Source organism: Cylas formicarius, unplaced genomic scaffold (assembly GCF_029955315.1).
Source record: "Cylas formicarius isolate icCylForm1 unplaced genomic scaffold, icCylForm1.1 PGA_scaffold_12__32_contigs__length_19106922, whole genome shotgun sequence".
NCBI classification, from domain to species: Eukaryota; Metazoa; Arthropoda; class Insecta; order Coleoptera; family Brentidae; genus Cylas; species Cylas formicarius.
In genome coordinates this window covers 2,956,979-2,966,233 of record NW_026844225.1, presented here as the reverse complement: position 1 = coordinate 2,966,233, position 9,255 = coordinate 2,956,979, and positions in this window count along the sequence as shown.

Sequence of the window (9,255 nt, the reverse complement as noted above, 5' to 3'; positions counted from 1 at the left end):
TGTCGCACTATTTTTTCTTTAAAAAATATTCTATTCAAATCTGGTACGGACGTAACTGCTATTTTTTTTTTTAATTTTTGGCATCAAAAAATGTATTTTGCTGCTTGAAAGCAGTGTACAAAATGTCAATGAAATATCTGGTGTAACTACTCTTATAAATAAATTAATCAAATGGAGAAAGTCGCATTTTTTTCCTGCAGAATTAAAATGACCAATCTAATTAATTAACTTTGTACCAATTTAAGTCAAAATGTTTTTCAACTCAGAGCGCTAAAGTGTATATTTTCTGATAGAAAGACCAAAAATATTATTTAATTCACGAGACACGGCTATATTGGAGTTGTAAATTTGGCAACACCACCGGAGGCGAACCCTACCGTTAGAAATTGCGTTTATATATTCGATGAGGTAAAAAGGTACTAATCATGATAAGAGTTGGAGGCGATCTAATCAGATACCTTAATTTTGTATATAAAAAATGTCATTTTTTCCTACCCTTCTGATTTTGCTCGTATTTTCCAGATCAAATTATACAAGAAAATGTTTTCAAAAGTTAATTTGAACGATTCTATCACGTGGATGAAAGGGCGTCTGCTTCGTGTACGGAGGCAGCGGCGATACAAATGCATATATATATATATATATATATATATATATATATATATATATATATATATATATATATATATATATATATATATATATATATATATATTTATATATATATATATATATATATATATATATATATATATATATATATATATATATATATATATATATATATGTACGATGGCCTCTCGTATAATCCTAGTCCTAAAATCAGGAATATTAGCTATTTGTTTGCAAGTGCCGAAATCAATTTTATGGCCTGTCTCATGTTGGTGGCTGAAACAAAGCAGATGTTTGTTTGTTTCTTATGGCTAAACGATGTTCCTCGAGCCTGGCTGAAATCCTTCTGTTGGTCTGTCCCACATACGTCAGGCTGCACGATCCGCATGCTACACTGTATACTCCTTGGTTTTCCAGAGTAATTTTTTGTTTTGGGTTTCTTAGTATTGCTCCGATGGTATGGTCAGGTTTGTATGCCGTTGATATGTCGTGTTTCCGTAATATTCGGCCGATTTTGTCAGTAACCCCCTTGATGTATGGCAGGACAGCGATCGATCTTTGTTGGGTCTCGTCCTGCACTCTCTGCTGCGGCTGTTGTTGTTTACTGATTGCCTTGCTGATGATGCGCCTTTGGTATCCGTTTTGTCGAAGCCAGGTACTAATTTTCTTCAGTTCTTTATCTCTGTTCCTCTCGTTTGTGAGCCTGAAGGATCGAGCAATTAATGTATTTGCCACTGCCTGTATCTGTGATGGGTGGTGATGAGATTTAGCGTTCAGATATCTATTAGTGTGTGTTGGTTTTCTATAGACAGTGTGTTCCAAGTGTCCATCTTTGGTCCTTGTGATGTGCACATCTAAAAAGGGCAGACTGTTATCCTCTTCAAGTTCTATTGTAAATTGAATCCTTGGGTGAATGGAATTCAGATGATCTAGGAATTTCAGAAGCTCCTCCTTGCCAAAAGCCCATACAACAAATACGTCATCTACGTAACTTGTCCATAGTTTTGGCTTCAGATTTGCCTTCTCTATTGCTTTCTTTTCGAAGTAAATCATGAAGAGGTTTGCAATCACAGGTGAGAGACATGATCCCATTGCTGCTCCATCTACTTGTCGGTAAATTTTCCCGTTGTACATAAAGTAAGCATTTTTCAGGCAATGTCTTGACAGATCCATTATGTACGGCGGAAGATCTTCGTTTTCTTCTATAAGCAAAAGTGCATCTTCTACTGGAATGTTCGGGTAGAGGGATTTGACATCGAAACTTGCCATAATGTCGTCCTTATCAATCCTGAGAGAACCTAAAATCTGAGTGAAATGTTCTGATTTTTTAACATAGGAATCTGCCTTTTCCACTATGGGCTGAAGTGCACTGGCCAGATGTTTTTCTAGCTTACATAATGATGAGTTAAAGGCGCTTACGATTGGACGCAGGGGAACCCCGTCCTTATGGATCTTTGGGAGCCCGTAGAATTTTGGGCAACGACTCGATTTTTCCCTCGGAATAAGTTTCTTCTTTGTATCCTCGTTTATTGATGAATCGAGAGTTTTGGACTTAGTTGTTTTTTCCAAATATGTCGTGGGATCTCTGGTGACTAGTTTGTATATTGGGTCGTTCAAAATATCCTCCAATTTTGCATTATAATACGACGTATTCATGACGACAGTGGCATTTCCTTTGTCTGCTGGCATTATTAGAATAATTTTTGAAATAAAATTTACGGAGATATCTACGCTTTACTGTTAAATTAAAGAAAATAAAATAGAATTTCACAAAAATCGGTATACTTGTCCCAAAAAAAGTGGGTTCTTTTCACATGAGAATTAACTAATGGTCTTATAGATGACGTGAATTATTATTAAAATAATATATTTTATTGCCCAAAAAAGTTTCAAAGAAGAAGCAAAATACGTTTAAATTTAAATCTTTGAGCTCGTCTTATAATTTATGTTGGAGCCATAGTCGAGTGCAAAATATAGGCACTAGACGAAGAATTTAAATATTTGAAATTAATTGATTTACGCAAGAAAACAAAAATAGAAACCCCTTCAAGTTGTTTATATTTTCTAGAAATGGATGTAATACAATATGAGGGTACATTAGTAATCAATCAATCTAATAACTCTGACAACAGCAAAAACATGATCAGTTCGAATGTCAAAAATAAAATCTTTTCAACTATATCTCTAGACAAAAATAATATCACTGCTGGTAGAAGTGCCAGCGCCAAAATTGAAAATATCAGGACTGATAGTAAAGCTAGTATCAAAACTAAAATCTATGGAAAGGAGTAAACTTAAATGAAGAACTTGGTGTTGATGTTTAAATGTATAAATGTAAAAATAAGATTTTGGAACCCGATTCCGTATACCCCTGTGAAAAACTCGATGATGATGATATATATGCTGGTGCAGAAACTAAAATGTTGCCAAAGCAATGGCCAAAATCATCTTAAGGTCGATTGTAAAATAAGTCTCAAAAAGAAAATATTACTAACCCAAAAGCTGAATATCATTATTCGACAGGAAAAGTCACTAAAAATTCCATTTATTCTTAACGTTTTTTAAGAAAACACTAATGGTGTAGATAATGCCACAATGGTGACAGATATCCGCAAATATCCGGGCAAAATTTTGAGTTGGAGAATTGTACTAGCGTGGAGAGTAGTTCAATCTCAAAAGAAACTTATCAAAAACTACAGCAGCCCCGTAAATGGCATAAACATATACACCTGCTATGAACATCGTTAAAGATATGAAAATAGATCAAGAGGGTTTCGGAAACCTATATAAGCCAGAAACCTTTTTCAGTAATTTAAAAGCAGCAGCATTGACGAACAGTCAAGAAAATTACAATATGGAAATGCCGAATGAAACAGATTCCCAGCGGAATATAAAAAAATTGTCTTTACATTTATTTGTCAGCCGCACGTTTAGTTTACGAAACTATTCAAGCGAATATGTGAAATGATTTGCCTGGTATAACAAAATTGCAGAAATCTTTAGGAAATTATGGAAATTCTGCTGGATATCAAGAACCTACAAAATTTTCTTTAGAAAAGGAATTATCCACACGCATATATGTGTCGCTGAAGATCAGACGACAATCATTAAAATGGTTAGATTTAATCCACATACAAATCAACTTGTTGGATTAGTACCGGTCAAATCAAAAAATACAAACTTTCCATTGAAAGATCAGGTTAATATGGTAGTCGATATTAAGAATTCAATAGAAAATAATATGTCAATGAATGACTATGTTTATATGGCTAAACCTCTCGCTTTTGCATTTCAATATTTGATTCAGATAATCGTTTAACGCACGACGATATAGGGTGAACTTGGAATCATACAGGTAAAATATGCAAAGGAAATGGTATTTCCGTTGAAGCATTTTCATCAGATGGCGATACACGTTGTTTAAAAACCATGAAAATAATAAATGGGTTGCCATCGTTATGCGACAATCCTTATGGATCTTATTTTATGGTCAGTTTTATATGCGTTCTACTTCCTTATCTATATCTAGACCCCATAACATATTAATTTCAACAAAATATATTTATCTTGTCTTAGATTTAATTATGTTTGGTAAAAATAGTTTTATACATAATACTTTTAGGCAAAATATAAAATAGATGACCCTAGTGCATTACAAGATACTGCCCACTGTGTCTAAATCACATTTAAAAAGATTAGTGGGAACCATTTCGAAAGATAAACATCTTCTAAATTCTAGTCACTTGGACCGTAAGCAATTATTCTCGCAATTCTTCTATACTTAGATACTTAGATGTCATCATTATGTTATTTAATAATTCGCACTTCTAAACAATTATATACTTTGCCTATTAATTATTCGTTGCGTCATTTTAGGAATAGACAAAATGAATTTCGAAGCAATAGATAAGTTATCAGCAAAATGCGTAACTGATCTTGGGTCGTCGCGACCCTGAGGTTAATTTAAAGCGGACTGTATTTTTTTAATTTAAGCAGAGCCCGCAAGACGTGGACGTGGGGGTAGAGACGGCCCTAACCTCTTGTCGCTGCTGTCTCGCTGGACTGGGGCCCCAATAGCCGCTCCTCTTCGATCTTGAGGATCACGGTCTCGGTACGGTGGAGGTGGTTCACACGCACACGCAACGCGGAGGGAGACAATAGTTTTTTCTTTTGGGGTTCAACACTATCGGCCTGCTATCGATCCCAAGTTCGAACGCGACAGACGTTAAGCCCGTTCTTAGTCGCACGTGCGCGCGCTCTCTCCCTCTTTTAGCTCTACATTTTCCGCATGGCGGCGACACCTTACGGGCCACTAAATTTTTAAACTTCCGCGGTTCTTGCCCGGGTGTTCGCTTTGCGGATTTAACAGATCTATTAGCATCACAAGAAGATTCTAGGGTAACCAGAGAATCTAATTATAAGACGAGGTACTCTCGATTCCTTTTTAAAGAAGTCCATTACGACGAAGCATAGAGTACGTATGATTTGATATGCTACATTTTTTTAAAGATTATGGAGAATATTCTTTACACAACACCGCAAAATTCGGATTACATCAAACACATACACTTGCATAGAAATTAATGCTCAAGATTTATTAAATTATATTGAAAAATGTAGAACGAAAATGTCAAGAAAAGAATTTTTAACATGGCTCTTTAGCTCGAAAGCAATAAACGACGTTGTCAGTCAGTCAGATATATAAAAGTTTTTTCTGTGATTTTGCCTAGATTTCCGAAATCAGTTTTGTTCCGAAAGTGTTTACTTTCCCACATTGATGTGAAAATATGCGACTTTATTTCATCAATATGGCAACGAGCTTATTGAGTATTAATAGATGTTAAATTACGTGCAATATTTATTTAGTAAAAAATATCTCATATCTTGCTTATTTTGACAAAACAATGTCAATATTGGTGTTTCTCATACTGTATCCACATTAAATGTGTCCTAAATACAAGTTCTTCCTTGCTGTTACCCTGGTTCCTATCTACCATCAATATCTTTTTTGAAAATAAATTTAATCATGTTTTTTTAGAACAATCTATATTTCCACGGAAAAATTTTTTAGATTAGGCGCCGAGTTAGTCATCAATGACAACGAACACTATATAAACTACAAAATTATATTAATAATGCTGAACACGATGTAATGCAAAAAATTCTGCAATTAGAAATAATCGAAAATGCAATATCGGACGTTACAATACTGGCAAGAAGCGAAGGTGAACTTGACAACAACGATGAACTTGAGAGTATTAGTTTAAACGAGGAAGACGTGATGGACATATTACCAGAAAAAAAATTGTTTGCAAACTGCAGCAGGTTTAATGTAAAAGTCAAAATTATGTCAATAAGAACCCGGATAATGCGGTTAACAAAATTAAATGCAATAATAAGGAAATGTGGGTGAGAAAGTCCAGATTATATTTTTTTTGGAGAAAAAGGTGCGACTTTCAACTGAACGAAATATTAGGTGTAAAAGAATGACGTCAAAGAACACAACAAAAAATCCAAAAGGAAAAAAGAAAACTACCAGGAACATTGAAAATGCCTCATCATCTGCAGAAAGTCTGGATAAACCCTCCAGCACTAACGAAATGGATGAAGAAACACTTTCTAAAAATAAAGCGACCAAATCGCAGTTACATTTTAAAATTGCCTATTATGCCACCTATTAAGGAACGTGGTATGTTGGCTGCGTAGTTGAAATACTGCAAGAAGACTCTATGTTTCTCATAAAAATGTTTAAGCAAGAATTCGATTGGTTTTATTGGGGAACAGAAGATGTTGATGTAGTACAGTTTATTTATAAATTTAAAACAATGTATACTTTTTCATTTCAATATCTTTCAAGTACTTGTCAAAATCGGCATTTTCGGCCTTTATTGTAAAGAAAACTTCAATAAACCAGCAGATTTCGACCTAAAACCGCCCTTTCTGGCTCAAATAGTTGCCGATTTCGATTAGATTCTAGTCAGAATCTGCTTTTTCGCCTCTTATTGTACCGAATTCTCACTTAAAAACACAGATTTAAATTTAAAACCCTCATTTTTGGGGTTTTACCTATTGATTTTGAACAGATCTTAGTCAAAAACAGCAATTTCATAACTTACCGGACTGAAATCTACATCAAAGCTGCCTTAAAAACACACTTTCTTTCTTATTCATTTCAAACAGAACCGTACCTAACTTATGAAATTGCTGTTTTTGACTATGATCTGCTAAAAATCAAGAGAGACACCCCAAAAATAGTAATTTTAAGTTGACATGATGATATTGACATGAAAAGGTATAAGACCTGTATTATATTTTAATTCGTGGTGAAAATGCTCGAGCCAACGTACGCTTCGCTTATCAGCACGAGTCAGCGTTGAAAAATCTCTCGGCGGCTTCAATTATGTAGCAAGCCTTTTCTTTACCCGTAAAAAACCACGACGCAAACTTGGTGCACGGCGATCTCTTTGGAGGTAGTTGCAAGAGGGACCTCAAATGAAATTAGATTTGAAAACATTTACTTATATTCCAAATCCCTGCAACAGCCAAAATACGTGTATTTAAGGAAACTGCTAAAGCCTTTTTGAGTTTGAAAGCGATGAAAATATCGTTTCTCCTCAGGAGATTAAACCCAATTCCGTTATAATATTTAATGTTATTCATTGTCACGATCAAAGTGTCATTAGAGATTATTTCACTCACGGTAGGCATAAAAATCAAACAATCGTCTTTATTTTTCAAGGATATTCTTCTATACTCAAGTAACTTATCAGGAAAAACGCCAACCTTCTCATTTTATTATAGCAAGACATGATGAGTTTAAAGCATATATATAACGATAACTGCATGTTGGACATGTCGTTTGAACAGTTTAGAAATATCTGTACGTACTGCTGGAACGAACCCTATAATTTTCTTGTGATTGACAAAGATTGTGTGTTGGATAAGGGCAGATATAGGAAAAACTTCGATTCCTTCATTTATATATAATATTCCAAAATGGATAAACGCCTGATACCTCCTTTCCGTCGATCCAACAACAAAGCAATGTTGTAGCTGACAGTACGGGTCTTTCGGACAGCGATACCACGTTGGGAAATCTGTCAGATATTTTAGAACAAACTAACCAAGCGATACATTATTGCGTCGACACTCCCGCCTACGAGCAATGGTTGAATGACTTTGATAATTTACCGCGAACATACATTGATGACAGCGTAAAAGATACCCAACATACATTTGACCATAAATATGGTATCGTTCATGACATAGAAAACGATAAATTTTTTCTGGGTTTAACCCAAAAAGCTGTGGAAATTGTCGTTAAAGATGTAAAGGTACAAGGTATTACATATCCCGGGACCGTGGGTTTATATGAGTTACTTTTCAAGAAGGTACCGGAAGGAACAAGTGCAAGGAAAAGCATCACATAAATATATAAATATAATTGGACCTTATTTACAGGAGCCAGGAATAACAAAAACAAAAATCCCGGTGAGACGACTAGCTGACGCATTTTCTAAATTGCCACCGCCTTATAGGAGAGTAAAAAGTGGAACGGGGCTGACTTTGAAAGCAAATAAAGAAAATAGAGATTATATTTATTGGGATAATTAACGAACTTGTCGATAGATTAAGACTGTTATCTGCATCTACCGCTGTGGGGCACACGGGACAAGAGAACGAAATAGTTTCAATTATTGAAGAACTAAGAGAGGGAAAAGTTATCTTATAAAATAAGTACGACTGGGAGTGAGAAAATTATTTGAGCAACAACCCCCGTCATGACTATTAATAAATTTGGTACACAGATTAATCACCACCTTAACGAGAAATACGATAATTCAATGAAAGATTTGGAAAAACATTTATCGAATATACAGGAGCTCCAGAAGAAATTTAAGAGCTATCAGGCAGATATCAGTGCCCAACTTAATAAACTTTTGCCACAACAAAACCGATATACACAATGGATCAACAAATACAATACGAGTTTGGCCCAAATAAATCAGTTGGCGACAACAAATAATGTATGATTTAAAATGGCGTTTAATTTAAATCGATGGACAATCGACAAAGCAATGAGCAGTGAGAAAGTGCAACTCGTCTGAGAGCTGCACAAGCCGGCACGCAGAACTATAATACGAGGGCTGGATGATTTGTGGCGAGCGGATTTGGCTCAGCTAGACCGATACGCGAAACAAAGTAAAAACTTTAAATTTATACTAGTCGTGATCGAATGCTTTTCAAAATATGTGCAGTGTCGAACGTTAAAAACAAAAACCGGCGTTGAAGTTACCAAAGCGGTTAACCAAATTCTCAAAGAAAGACGCCGGCCGCAAAATCTGCAAACTGATCTCGGAAAAGAGTTTTATAATATCCATTTTAAAAAACTTACCACTAGGCTTGACATTAATCACTACAGTTCATATAGTAACGTGAAAGCTGCCGTAGCCGATACGCACTCTCAAGGAAAAATTATTTAGATATTTTTCGTTAAACGGCACCTACAAATGGATAGATGTTTTATCCTCTGTAGTCCAAAAGTATAACAGTAGCGTGTACAGGACGATCGGAATGAAACCTAAAGATGTGAACAAAGGTAACGTGCCTAGTTTGCTGAAGTCAGCGTACAGTCACTTGAAA